The sequence below is a fragment of the Engraulis encrasicolus genome, chromosome 1 (genome assembly GCF_034702125.1).
Source record: "Engraulis encrasicolus isolate BLACKSEA-1 chromosome 1, IST_EnEncr_1.0, whole genome shotgun sequence".
In the NCBI taxonomy this organism is placed as follows: domain Eukaryota; kingdom Metazoa; phylum Chordata; class Actinopteri; order Clupeiformes; family Engraulidae; genus Engraulis; species Engraulis encrasicolus.
In genome coordinates, this window is record NC_085857.1 from 25,841,748 (window position 1) to 25,856,506 (window position 14,759).

The 14,759-nt window shown below is 40.2% G+C and overlaps 2 long non-coding RNA genes across 2 annotated transcripts; one reads left to right on the top strand and one right to left on the bottom strand.

Annotated features, from left to right (window-relative positions):
* Positions 1–649: 649 nt before the first annotated feature.
* LOC134456798 (uncharacterized) lies at positions 650–1,579 on the bottom strand. Its single transcript, XR_010036380.1, has 3 exons — positions 1,493–1,579; positions 1,040–1,152; positions 650–691 (listed from the first exon to the last, which is right to left on the bottom strand). It is a non-coding gene; the product is annotated as an uncharacterized LOC134456798 (long non-coding RNA).
* Positions 1,580–11,959: 10,380 nt separating this feature from the next.
* On the top strand, positions 11,960–13,472 carry LOC134456852 (uncharacterized). Its single transcript, XR_010036382.1, has 3 exons — positions 11,960–12,092; positions 12,808–12,921; positions 13,302–13,472. It is a non-coding gene; the product is annotated as an uncharacterized LOC134456852 (long non-coding RNA).
* Positions 13,473–14,759: the final 1,287 nt, after the last annotated feature.

Sequence of the window (14,759 nt, forward strand, 5' to 3'; positions counted from 1 at the left end):
TAAAGACCCACCACAACCCGTCATTCTCCATAGGATAACGTGGGGAAACTAGACCCCCGACTTCGGGCCTCGGGCCGGGTTCGGTTAAATAATTCCAGTGATGTTTCGGGTAACATCGGGCTCGGGCTTTAAAAGCCACGGGCAGGGTAGGGTCGGGTTGACATTTTCAGGCCCGTTGAGAACTCTAGTTCTTAACCTTCTTAAGACCAAGAATACTAAAATGTCTGACGAGCAATTAAGCACAAAGCCTAGTACTGATATGCAGCATCAATAATGGCACTTGTCAAATTCATTTTTGAATTGTCCTGCCCTACAATGCATTGCCGAATCGATTATTGTTGACACCACTACTAGGAGTAGGAACTGTGTCAGACGCCTTGTTCTCGATAGCACCTCAACTATGCCTGGTGGTTCATTGGGCAGCTGTGTATTTTTTTGTTAATTAATGACATGACAATTAACTATGCTCCTGTCACTTCAGTATTGCGCTCCCATTCCAGTGTTACACTCTGACTCTTCTATGGTGTTAACAGTTTGCTTGGCCTTGCCATCCATAAGCTCCAAACGATTTTATATTTCCTAGAATGAAATGAGTACAAGAGTACGGTAAGACCAAGCTAATATACAATGCTTACGTAAGGTACATTACCGTGGCATTGGCTTTCTCCCCACTGCCATTTTCCAGGGAAGCCTAGAGATATAAAAACACTGTGAATATCCCAAGGTTTTAAAACATTTTCTTATACAATGTTATTTTGACCTGTTACTGTACTGGTAATTCAGTCCCATTAGACATACCTATAATGTGTTAAACCCATGTATTTTCCTTTTAGTTCCTAGTTCTCTCTCTCTCTCTCTCTCTCTCTCTCTCTCTCTCTCTCTCTCTCTCTCTCTCTCTCTCTCTCTCTCTCTCTCTCTCCTCACACACACACACACACACACACACACACACACACACACACACACACACACACACACACACACACACACACACACACACGACTGTATACAGCATACAGTTAATGCTTTGTACACTCACCTGTATGTCCAAGTTCACTGTGCTCGTTCTCTCTTGGCTGAGCTTCCTTTGGATAGTGATGATGCCTGATCTGTTGTTCATGATGAAATGACTCAAGTACTCAATTGGATGCACTATGATGAAAGAAATAAATGTATTTACACCCAACAATAACGTCTAACATAGGCCTACAATGTATTTGCTTTGGAAAACATAACGTGAATGAAATCAGACATAATATTTTCCATATATTGATGCGTAAGTGTGTGTGTGTGTGTGTGTGTGTGTGTGTGTGTGTGTGTGTGTGTGTGTGTGTGTGTGTGTGTGTGTGTGTGTGTGTGTGTGTGTGTGTGTGTGTGTGTTTGAGTAAATGAGTGACTTTGTGTAAAAGGGACAGAGAGACAGAGAGAAAAAGAAAGAGGTGAGAGAGAGGGAGAGACAGAGAGAGGGTTTGCCCATGTATTGAATATTTACCAGCACTGATGTGGTAAAAGACTGAGTACTTGTTTCCAACATCAACCTTGATTGGTGCTGGGTCAAGGTTTTCTATGGGACCAACCTGGAAAACAACAATGTGTAGAACACAACACAAATCACCTTCACAGAGTTGACTCATAGTGGTGTATACTGTATGTACTATATACAGTCGACAACTTGAAAAATGTGTTATACAGTAATCCTCACTATTTTAGTTTTTGGAATCTAAAAATGTAACAAGCAAACAAACAAACAAATAGATAAATAAAATAAAAACATGTAAGGAATTACAAAGTTGTATATCCATTTGACAAGTAAAGTGAAGTATGGAGCAAAGGTCATTAAGCAGTGCTAGATTAATAAGGGAGGGGGCAGTTGTGGTACGTTGACAATGAGGAAGTATAGAAGTTATTCATGGTTGCCATTTTGATAAGCTGATATGGCACATAACAGGGGTAAGTTTAAGTTTTACATTATTAACAACAGCTGTTAAGAGTAACAGAGATCTATCACTAAATGGGTTGGAATGTTCAGTTGGCTTTCTAAAACGGTGTCCAATGGACCATACACCATTTGTGATATTAACATGAACTAACTTGTTGCGTTCAAGGATATTTGCCTTGTAGCTTCATAAAACTGTAAAACAAACTCTCTATTTACCTTGTTGTCGCTAACTGAGGCACAGTACATCTTATGTTCAAACCTAGGCCCGTCAATTACAGTGACATTAACCACTGTGGTGTCCGACTTATTCCCGATGTCCTGTGGAATAAAAATAGGTTAGCATGTGAATGAATATTTATCCGAATGGGTAGACACAAATATCATGTGAAGTAAATGAGAGTAGCGATAAGGATGATGTAGTTGAGTTAAAGTACAAATTATATAATAAACAACTTAAATACGCCCCTAAATACACACCATTCCACTACTAGAATGTTGTAATAATCCATTCACCACTATGACAGCGAACAAGGCCTTTAGTAATACATTACAACTTGATCATTGCTATTCTGATAAAAAATAGCTTATTCACAACAGGGGCTGTGTATTAAGGAGTCCAAAAAAATGAACAAAATATAAATGAAAATATAATTATTGTTAGCATTCATTATTAAAAAGAATTATGCAACAAAAAACAAACAAACAAAAAAAATGACTTCAAAATGAATGCAGGTGTACTTACCTTGGCAGTCACATTGAAGGTGTAAAATTTAGTCACAGCATGGTTCAGCTCTGTCTTAAGCTTCACTTGTCCATCTGATGTGACTTCAAATGTATCTGATGGGGGCTGTGAGGATGAAGAGGAAAGAGAGCATCTTAAAATTGTGTAACACAAGAAAGGGTTGTATAGAATACTGTGCTAAAGCACCTGTACCATAAACTGACTCTCGCTTGCTGGTATGTTTAGCCTTTATCTTCCCGATACCGTCTGAGTATTCGACTTACAAGCAACACGTGTTCGTAATCCTTTTTTGAGTGTTTACCGCAGATGGTGTGAAATTTGGGGGGCCCTGATTGGGGACAGATTTGGTCAGGGCCTTAGGCAATTGCCTGAATTTGCCTAAAGTTACTGTATGTCCGCCTCTGTCTTCTTCAGTCACTCACATTGACACAGCTGAGAGAGAAAGGCAGCAGAAGACCCATAACACCACCCAGTGGTATGCACAGACATTTCATACGGTGCTCCACGGGGAGCGGGGGGCATGTAGATCTTTCGGCTGCCTAAAGCCAGGCTTACACTGTGCAACTTTTTGACCGATTTCCCCACGATTTGTCACTCGCATGACTTTTTGGGAGTCGGGCCGATTTCTTGCTCAATCGCAGGTCAATCGTGAGAAAATCAAAATTGTTTGAAATCCTGGTCGTGCCTCGTGAGTAAATCGAACAGTTAAAGCAGTGCTACGACCCGATTTGACAATACACATGCACAAATTAACAGAGCCGTGCCATTCTCTCATCTCCACCTCAGGTGCGCATGTTCCCTCCTCTGCCGAGCCAGGAAACATGCCTTTCGTGTCGCACAGCATTCAGCTCACATCCGACTGTCGGTTCGTATAGTGTGAGGATGTGAACTTTTTAATCGTGAAATTCTCTCGTGCAGTGTGAGCTGGAGCTTAATACCCAAGAGTGAAAATATCGCACCGTGTATGCCCGCCTTTATTAGACTACAGAGGCTATATAAAACATCAGGGCATTATTGTCACATGGTTTTGATCGTGAAGCATTCGTAGATTATCATGCCAACATGGACTACGGTAAATTGCAACAAAAAGAACATTTTTCAAAAAGGGCATTTTTTGTTCGGTAAGGCGAATGGGGAGGTGCTGTAGCACCACTTTGTCCCGATATGTCACTATCTTTGATGCCGCCTATGTAAATCCCAACCAATCCGGATTTGGTCAGAAAGGAAACCTTTCACAGTACTCGTGTGAAAAGTGTGCTGTGTAGGTGATGGTTGCATGAAACCGAAACGCCCTTGTGTGGGGTTTGGCAAAACTCAGCCAGATGACCAGAGTCAGGTTACCAACATTATATCATACAGCATATGAGAACACTGTAGTGTGTGTGTGTGTGTGTGTGTGTGTGTGTGTGTGTGTGTGTGTGTGTGTGTGTGTGTGTGTGTGTGTGTGTGTGTGTGTGTGTGTGTGTGTGTGTGTGTGTGTGTGTGTGTGTGTGTGCGTGTATGTGCAAGCAGGTGTATTTAAAAAATGGCTATACATAAGACATCACTAAGGCATGAAGAACTGCAGTGAATGCTGCATAAGACATGTGAGCCCTCAGACATACAATACCTTTATGCTGTAGTATACAGTGTTGAATTGTGGACAGATATCAGCATGAATGGCTTTGACTTGGACCACCACACTACCCACCGCTGAAAACTGTAAGGCACAAACCGAGATTTAAAAAAAATTAAAGACAGAAAAATAAAGGCAAGTCTAGGGAAAATATTCATCATCTCTACAAAAAAGACTAAAAAGTAGTGCTGTCAATCAATAAATGCCATAGTTAACTCGCGATTAATCGCTTTTTAATCACATAATTATGTCTCATTTAAAATCATTGTAATACTTCTATTGATGTAGGCCGATGTAGACATTATCGCCGTTAAAAAGGGGTTGAGTTAACGCGATAATAACTTGATAATTTTGACAGCACTACTAAAAAGGCTTGTGTATATTCAACGTCCTCGTAATTAGAAAAATCTGAAAGTTCAAGTGCAGAATTGGACTGCCAACAGGGCTGTTCTGGGGGAGGAACAGGGCCTGGGCACTTTTGGCTTAAAGGGGTCCCTCATAATTGGCGGTGCAGAACTGACTCACTGGTGGAGTAGCATCCAACTGCAGTGTGCAGGGGGGGCAGGTCTGGATGACACGTCCCTCCCCCCTGAGCACATCGAGTCCCTCCCCCTTGTCATCCAGCGCTAAACTTCTACACGGGAAGAAAAAGAGCTCTGACTTTCAGAGCTCTTTTTCTTCCCATGTAGAAGCTTAGCGCTGGATGACAAGGGACAAAGGGGAGGGACTCAATGTGCTCAGGGGGGAGGGAGGTGTCATCCAGACCTGCCCCCCTGGCCCTGCACACTGCAGTTGAACATACTTGCACTGGTGGGCCCCGCACCCTCGTGGGGCCCTATTTTCAGATAATTTTTTTTATTTTTTTTAACTTTTCTGGAAATAGGGGCCCACGAGGGTGCAGGGCCCACCGGGAAATGCCCGGTATGTCAGATGGCTAGTCCAGCATTGACTGCCAACGTTACACAAAGGGCATATGTGGATATCTGTAGGACCATATTTACTTATTTTAAACATAAGCTACAATAAGCGATGGCAACCTGCATTCTACTACAATAGGCCCACAGTCCCACATTCCAAATGACCTGTTTAGTGTTGACATGACCAATTTGGACTGGTGAAACAGTCATTTGGAATATGTGGTAGGCCTACTGGATGGTTAGCTTTTGAATGCAAGTTGTCCATCACTGACTATGCGACAAATAGCATCTATTTATTTATAAGCTGCTCTTACGTGTACCTTTGACAGCTGCACATCATACACACTCTTCTCAAAAACTGGTGCATTGTCAGTTATGTCCTTCAGTTCCATTGTACGATTATTTCTAACCTAACAAGACATCAGAATACAAACAAAAGACATATAGCATGATGAAATATTACCACAACAAATTGTCAGAACAACAAATATTATCATTTAATTGGCACATTTTCCAATAAAGAAATTATATACTTACACCAGTGTTTGTACACACGATAGAATAGGTGAAAGTTCCATTGTACTTAGGGAAGAAAAAAAAGTGTTATGAGAAAGAAATGTTATAACATGGAAACAAGGGTTGTTATTTTCACATACGTGTAGAAATGAGCAATAACATTTTGACAAGCTCAAACTTAAAGTACAGTAAAGATACTTAGATACTACACATGATGTAACACACAGACAACAAATCCTCATATCACAATCCAACGTTTGATGCTTGTAATTTTAAACTTAAGATAAAAGCTATTAGAACATTCCTTGGCACATTGACAAACATCGTCACATGGTGTGAAAACAGGGACTACTTCGTACTGTAGGTGTGCGTATATGAAAATAAGTAAAATTAGGAAATTCAACCATGCTGTGGCACAATATACTGTATTGGCCCAAATATACGACAGGGTTTTGCTCTGAAAATTGGTCTTTAAAAAGGGAACTTGTGTTATTTTCTGGACTTGACAAAATGGCAAAATACAAGGTTTTTAATTAACCAGAATGATTTGGCCATCATCCTTCTCAACAGGACCACACGTGTGCCAGACATGGAACGATTTGCATCAAATTTGTACCATCCTCCAAATTTGTACCATCACATTTGTTCCATCCTCCCTCCTGGCTGAAGTGTCATTTCTCCAGGGACTGTAACCAATACCCTGCAATGTCTGTAAGTTACTTTGGATAAAAGCATCAGCCAAGTGTAATGTAATGTAATGTAATGTAATGTCAGCACAAGTTCCTGCCTGGTAACCCTGAAGTGAGCAGAGTGGCAGAGAGTAGCCAGGATGTGTTCTTCTATGAGTGTTGGAAATGACACTGTGAAATGTGAAACGAATTCTTTTTTTAAATGTATTTTTAAAAATATATTTTTAGGGACTTTTATGTCTTTATTTGACAGGACAGTCAAAGATGGTGACAGGAAGTGAATGGAACAGAGAGACAGGGGAGGATCGGGAAATGACCCTGGACGGATTCGAACCGGGGTCCCCGTGGGTGGGCATACAAGCCCCCCGGGAAACGATTTTTTTGACAGAAGTAGTTTTCCTATGTGAAACAAAATGTTGGTCTTCAAAAAATCTTTTTCTGAAAGGGGAGTCGTCTAGTTTTCACAATTGTTTTATATTCTGGTAAATACGCTAATAATAATTATTTTATGGCAACAGAAAGGTAACACAAAGCCAATAATATTACAAAATGCAGTCAAAACAGTAATACATTAATTTATTTAACTCCTATACCTGTGTTAGTGATTCTGCATCCAGTGGTTTTGTTGTGCTCACTGTTGCCAGTCCCTCTCCAGGAGTGTGACTGAGCTCCAGGAAGGACAGACAGATTGGACATAATGGCGACTCGAGGGTTAACTGAGCATCTGAGGGGATTCTCACCAGTTCTAAATCACCTATTGACATACAATTGGCAAAGACAAAGTTAGGTTCTTCTTTCCATTCTACTCATGGACTCTGATGAAGATGGTTTAACCATCGAAACGTTACTCATGTTGTGCACTTGAATAAAAAATAGAAGAATTACATCTGTGCTGCTCCGGTGTTGTCTCTCCAGTCAAATGTACTACTGCATGTGCACAGTGTATGCACCTATGTCATATGTTGTAGGTCCATTAATGAAAATGAATGAAAACACTAATGAAAATACTCTGTATGTGTGTGTGTGTGTGAGTGTAATGGAGGCTAACTAGCAGAGTTGGCATAGAACGTTAGTAAAACCTCCCTCCCAATAGCCTCAGGCAGAGTCGATGCCGTTGGGCTGGGGGACTGGTCTTTTAGTCCAGCAGTATCCTACTGTGCCTCCCATTGCCGGACCATTGTAGTTGACGAGGTCAAAGGTTCGATCCCCGAGGGGGCCTAACAGGTGCAAGATGACCTCCGTCACAGTGGTGCTGTGACCCGGCTGGGAGAGAGGTCTAAGGGGCAGAGTGTAACGGAGGCTAACTAGCAGAGTTGGCCTAGAATGTTAGTAACACCTCCCTCCCGATAACCTCATACAGTCTCGATGCCGTTGGGCTGGGGGACTGGTCCTTTAGTCCAGGGGTATCGTACTGTGCCTCCCATTGCCAAACCGTTTTATTCATGGGTGCTGCGAGGGGGTTTAGCTGTTACAGATTCTAAGTGCCCAACAGCTCTGACTGGGCCCTGGAAGGATGCTGATAACATAATTTGTCATTTTGGGGCCTCAAAATTTGAATCTTTCATGGGGCCCAAAAATTTTATCAGCGCCCCTGGTTGTAGTTGATGAAGTCGCAGGTTCGATTCCCGAGGGGTACGAACAGGTGCAAGATGACTTCCGTCACGTGTGTGTGTATGTGTGTGTGTTGGCAGCAGTGTTGCCAGATGTGTCTGACCAAAACCCGCCCAAAAGCTTATCAAAAACCGTCAAAATGCGCTAAATTCCGTCCAAAATCAACAAATTACATTGACTTCTATCGGCCCAAAACGGCTGAAAGAAACGCCAAATGGCCATTTTGTCCCGTTTTTACCTGCAGACCCTCATCCCAAGTAGCCCAATAACCTGGCAACACTGGTTGGCAGCCTCAACTTCATACCAATTTACACAGATCTGGCTGACTTTATACAACGTTATTGTAATGGCACAGCATGGAGTTAAATAAACCAAATGGCTGACCTGTTTCTCCGTCACAAAGGGGTGGGTAGGTATATGGCATTGGAGTTTTGCAGTCAATATTTGGAACTGCAAGAAAAAACAGTAAAAACGTTAGAAAACAACAAGTAATTGTACTACTGTTTGTAAAACTTTGTAAAAAGAATGTGTTTAATTGCAAACATTAATACCTTGTTCTCAAACACACACACGCACACACACTCATTACTGTGTCATAGGCTACATTCAGTTTATTTATTTCAGAGGCATGACTTTGTCACGTTGTACTTTCATAACCCACTCATCTGTTAGCAGATCTATCTGTTATCTCTTAAATAATACATTTATTCAGGACATTTGTTCATATCTAATCAATAATTCCCCACCCTCACCATGCACTAGGCAACCTTTTGTCCATAAAACATTATGACAGTCAATGCCTGGCTTTAATAATGCCATCGGCTCACAGTTAGTGGAAATAATTAGTCAAAAAAACACACTCAAATAAAACATTCAAAACATTTTGAACCATTTGCATTCAACTCTTCTCTATTATAACCTTTATGCTTCCAAAAGTCAATGACCATTCTGTAATGTATAACTAAAGGCACTTTCCTCCCCCCCACAGCAAACAGCAAAAGACGGTATGTGTGGTATTAAAAATACTAAGACCACAATACAATCAAAAAGAGTAACGCTATACAGTCAACCGTTTGGAGATCATCTCCTGCTCATTCAAACTACGACTGAGTTTTATGGACTGTTGAAATTAACTTTGCTTTCCTTTATTTTACTTAACTTTACTTCACTCTGTTTGTATGGCTAACGCTTAACTTACTTGCAATTTGTCCCCAAGTGTCATCCAAAAGCAAGAACCCTGTCAGCAGCACGGCCCAAAAACAACAGTAGTTAGTCATGTCTTCTTTTTTCAAAGGCCCCAACTCCACTTATTATGGTAAGAATATCAATCCACCAGAAAAACCCAAACAAACCACAATTTCAAGTTGACGTGAAGATTCTATGTAAATGGGGAAACAGATTGTCCAAAGCTAGCCTATTTCGAAAAGGGCCGTCAGGAAAAACATATTTCCATGTCTGTTTTTTCAAGAACAAGCTGTGTGTGAAATCCTTTGTTCCTTCACCTAGAAGGAACTGGCTGAATAATTTCTGGTAAGCTGTCAAAGCAGTGGCCATTAAACTGATAAGACGAGTCCAGAGGTTACTGTGCTGTAAAGTCTGCGTTGTGTTGGATGTCCCTTCAGGAAAGGCTGATTTACATAAGTCAGTGTTTCCAAAACGTCTTCTGATGTGACCCCCTTTGGATCAAATAATATTTCCGCCACGTCCCCTCTACACCCCGCCAACCCTTCCAAATTCCAAATGCAAAACTTTATTGTCGATTGTTATTGCTACATTCAAATTTGAAATTCACAGGAAAAGTAAAGCTATCAACCATTTAGCAACCATATATTGCATTCCAGTGGAATTATGTTAACAATGTTAACCCACGTTTTTCACATTTTTATGCAAAATCTCTTCTCTCTTTGTGCGACACCCCTAGGGGTCCCGACCCCTAGTTTGGGAACAACACTGGCATAAGTCATCAGGAAATTGCAATAAAGGGATGAATTATGGAGGTTGGGCATACAAACGCATTCGATGACAACTTGTTTAGAATAATTGTTAAGCCTAATGTCATGGCATATTAGTCATCACTACAATGTTTAGTGTCTGTCTTGTGTGTGTGTGTGTGTGTGTGTCTCTTGCAGGAAAAGGGGGATGACCTTGCGTACACACCTCATCAGGAAGGGCAACACAACATTACATTACAGGGAACAGATTCTGTGCAACATTTCAGACCTGTCAGATCTTAACTCATTGGCTGCCAACCATTTTCATAAAAGAGTACCTCGGAGTGCCAGAGATTTTTCAGCATTTTGGGCGTTTTTTGGAGGCTCACAGAAAATTGAGTTCTGTGTCTATGTCAACACCATACCTATCAAAACACAGATTAGACGCTTATCTGTCATCAGAAAAAAACGGTGTCTCTCTACCCCTTTCCGTTCTTTCATAATCATCTGTTGAAATTAAGTGGAATTCGCCAAAATGCTGCTTTCTAGCCAAAAAGCTGAGAAAACGCCATTTGAAGTAGAACTATAACGGCAAACGTTTTTGCCCATAATGGCATCGTCCTAACAACTCCCAACCTATCAGATGCTATTACAGAGTCTTCTGTCATCTGTACCCTGAACAAAAAATCGTTTGTATGACCTTTTCAACCTAATATACTGAAATATAACGGGGGTGGACTCGAAAACAAGGGTGTTTTGGTTTAGTTGCTGGCGCGCAGAATGGATCATGATAGCAGGTGCCCCTAACTCCGGGAGCTCCCTCCCTCTCCCTCTCCCTCTGATTGTGCTCTCTCTCTCCCCTCGTTGGAGAACTAATCACAGCTGGTTTATTTCCTCCATAGTACCGTGTTGTGTCTTGTGGGGGAGGGAGGCAGGTAGGCAGGCAGCTCCGCTTAGCGTCCCTTAGCAAAAAGAAGTTTATTCAAGTGTACTATGAGTATACTTATTCTATACTGAAATCGAGTAAGTATACTTGAAGGTTACTTTTTATAAACTATATTTTATATACTTGTTAAAAGTATACTGAAGTATACTTGGCTTATACTTAAAAGTATAAACTGAAGTCTAAGACGAAGTAGAACCTAAGTATACTAGACTTACACTTATACTTTTATACTAAAACTTATACTTAAGTATACTTTTTACATTAGTCTGAAAGTAGTACTAATACTTCAAGTGCATAACAAGTACAAGTCATTGACTTGTGTTTAACATTTAATGTATTTATTAATATAGGCTAATGCTGGAGTTTAACATTTTAAGTACAAAGTAAGGGTGCTCAATTCATCTTTATGTAGGCCCACCAAGAATTTCTCCTTTTTGAACTCTCTGACATGTCACCCTAATGTGCATGCATTGCAAAATGTTGAGCAAAACTGTGCTCTCACACACTTCACTTTACTGGTGCAATGTGCCATTAATGAAGATCAGGCTGGTTCACTTGAGCCATGAAACTTCCCACACTAAAATGACAGATATCTCAGTTATTTTGTCCATACCCTCCATGTGATGATTTTCTACAATAAAAAAAGAATTCTCTGGCAGGGGTCGAGAGCGGAAGTGACATATTTATGTTGCATTTTTCATGCGAAAATGTGCCCTAACCAAAACAATCCCAATCCGTAACGTCAGTAAAGAAATGTTTGTATTATTATAATTATTATTATTTTAAAATGTGCCCAAATAAAATAAATCCTAAAACTAACCGTCAGTAACTTCCGGTATCCACGACCCAACCGCGTTTGCAGTTCTGTCCATGGTCCCGCCCCATACCTGGCAGCCAATGGGGGCCGCCCAATTTCAAATTAGGGCTCACCGCGCGTGTCGTTCGTAAAAAATAACTGCCGCTGCTGAAGAGAAGCAAAGAAGACCACCCAGCCGGAGAAGAACTACCCCCCCCCCCCCCCGCAATTTATAGATTACAATGGCATTTAGCAATTATGTCAACAACAGTAATCACTCAGTGCCCTGATCTGGAAGAAGACGAATGGATGGAGATAAAGGGGGAGATTAACGGCAGGAAAAAGTGAAACGGCCCAGCGTTTTTGCCTGGAAAAGTTTGATGACTGCTGGTAAGTTGTGAATTGTATTGATTCTCAGTTAGCTCAACAGCATTGTTCTCAAAGTGGGGTCTGGACATAAAGCCAGCCTACCTAGCTATATTAAGTGACAGTTGACCATGCAGCAAGGCAGCTGTTTAACCACTCACTCACAATGACAACAATGTCAACGAAAATTGCGTTTTGGCTCTAGTACCAGATATAATGCAAGTGCCAAGAGATCATTCTACACTTGCAAGAAGTGGTCCAATATTAGTTTTTGGCTGTCTGGTTGTGCTTAGCTCTATATGCTAACCGTTAGCTTACTCGGCTAGCTTAATTGACTGATCCAATGGTAAAAGTTTGTGGTGCATTTTTTTATCTGTTCGTGTTAAACATTAGGCCTACATATTACAGTTACAGTCACAGTCTCTTTAGATTAACCAAAAACTATGTTTAAAGCCGCTCGGATGCTCGTCGTGTTTTCTGAATATTGAATCTCGCCTTAAATGCAAAATGTTCAGAAAAACATGGCGGAGGTCTGTGTTGCTATACCAACATATTTTTGTTGTCGTTGACAATCTAAAAAGTCTGACTCATCGTGGCACCTGTCCCTGCCTAGAACTAATTAGCTCCACTTCCAGTCACGGTCCAGTCAACAGAAATGACCAATCCAATGTGTTAAAGTGGTCTCAAAACAGAATAATAACACAAAGCTTTTGTTGTCTTGTTTTCATCCCCTTTACAGAGCTAGTAGTAGTGACAAGGCCCCAACACCTCCATCAACCTGGTCAACACACCATTTGGAGATTGCCTAGCTTCTGCACAGAGCTCTCAAGTGTTATCTGAGCCTGATGATATGGTAAATACATAAACATATATTAATAGTGTTGTGGGGAAATGTTTACTATAGTGTTCATCTACACCTTTTGATTTTACACATCAGTTAGAAATAAAGCATGTGCAACTGTACTGGATGTAGTATTCATTTGGGGACGTCATCATACCATTTCCTAATCTATCATGTTATGGAGGTAGTTTAGCGGGTATAGACTATGGGCCAATCCATGTTCACTGCACTGAATTTACAAAAAAGATACATTTTCATTATTTGCCCATTGTTTTTAAATGTAGGCCTACACGATGAGCCATCTCCCCTACAATTGTGTGTTTATTGTGGACCGTGAATAAGAATAACATTTAGGTAATGTTTTTGTTCTGTATGTGTGTTTGCACTCACAGCTCATGCCCAGGCGAAATTCCCTGACCACCATGCAAGATGTGAGACGAATAATAAGACAGAAGTACAACAACATGAGCTACACCAAGCAAGTAAACGAAAATAAGTCCTAAATGTCAAAATGTTATGTAAAAATAAATATGAAATAAAAAATAAATCAATCTTATTTTGAACATTGTGTCTTCTGATTTTGTAAATACATCACACTCAGTACACTGTACATTTAGTATGAGTAAACTTAAAGAATACTAAGGAGTCTATTTCAAGTATATAAACCATAATCTACAATATGATAAATAAACATAAAGTGTACATGTAGTAAACTAGTAAAATAACCAAAGTTCATATAAAGTACACTTGAGGAATACTACAATAAACTAGAAACATGAACTGGAAGTATATAACCAGTACAGTGGCAGTATATAAATAAGTACACTTATAGTATACTTCAAGTATTCAAGAGGGATACACCAAGCATTGATGAATGTACTTGAAAGTGTACTTTTAGTAAACTTGAAATGAACTTATAAGTATACTTTTATAAACTTAAAATGTTCCAATTTAGTATAAAGTAGTATTAAATTAGTATACTTTCTAGTATACTGAAAGTACATGGTCTCAAGTATACTTGGTATACTTATACTTGTACTTAAGTATACTTAACAAAATATACTTTAAGTTTACTACTTTTTGCTAAGGGGTAGCTTACTGCAGCTTCTTTGGCAGAGCGGACAATTTGCAGATTGATGATTACTGTCATCATGGTTCTGCTATAGTGATCTTGTCATATATTGTTCAATGAATTTTCTTTTGATAAAGTACTGATCACATATCCAACATTTCACAAGCCGATTGGAGTGGTGAAGGCTAGCTGGTCTGAGGCTAAGTGCAATGCTTTCTCATGTGAGCTGAAAGCATCTGACCAGACACAAAGGCTACTCTGTTCCAAGAATCTGCAACCCCCCCTGTCTTTTTTGATGATACAGTAAGCTGATCATACTATACAGATCCATAAAAAATAACTGTAGAATGAGTAAAAAATAGTTGACTTACCAAGGCTCCTTTATTTAGGCTTAGTTGTAAGATGTTAGCGATTTCGTGCTAGCTAGCTAGCTAGCGTAGCAAACTTTATAGCCAAACATTTCTCAACTGAGGTGACACATCACCACTAGTCCCGTGCATTCTCCTGTTAGATGATATTTTGTAAGCATCATCCTGATGTTGTGTAGGCTGATCACATTATCCAAAATGAAAGGTTGCCACACAGATCATCTCATGGTGTATTTTGGGCAAGCTAGGTACAATGCCTTCTAGCTAGATAGCAACAGGGGGTTGTATTTTGGTCATGAGAGGAAGGTTTTTTTTGGTCAGGCTCTGACACTAAAATCAGTAGCCTACCTGTGTTAAAATCAGAGGGCAAGAAAGTAGACTACTGTCACAGGTGCTTTACTTTCAAAAAT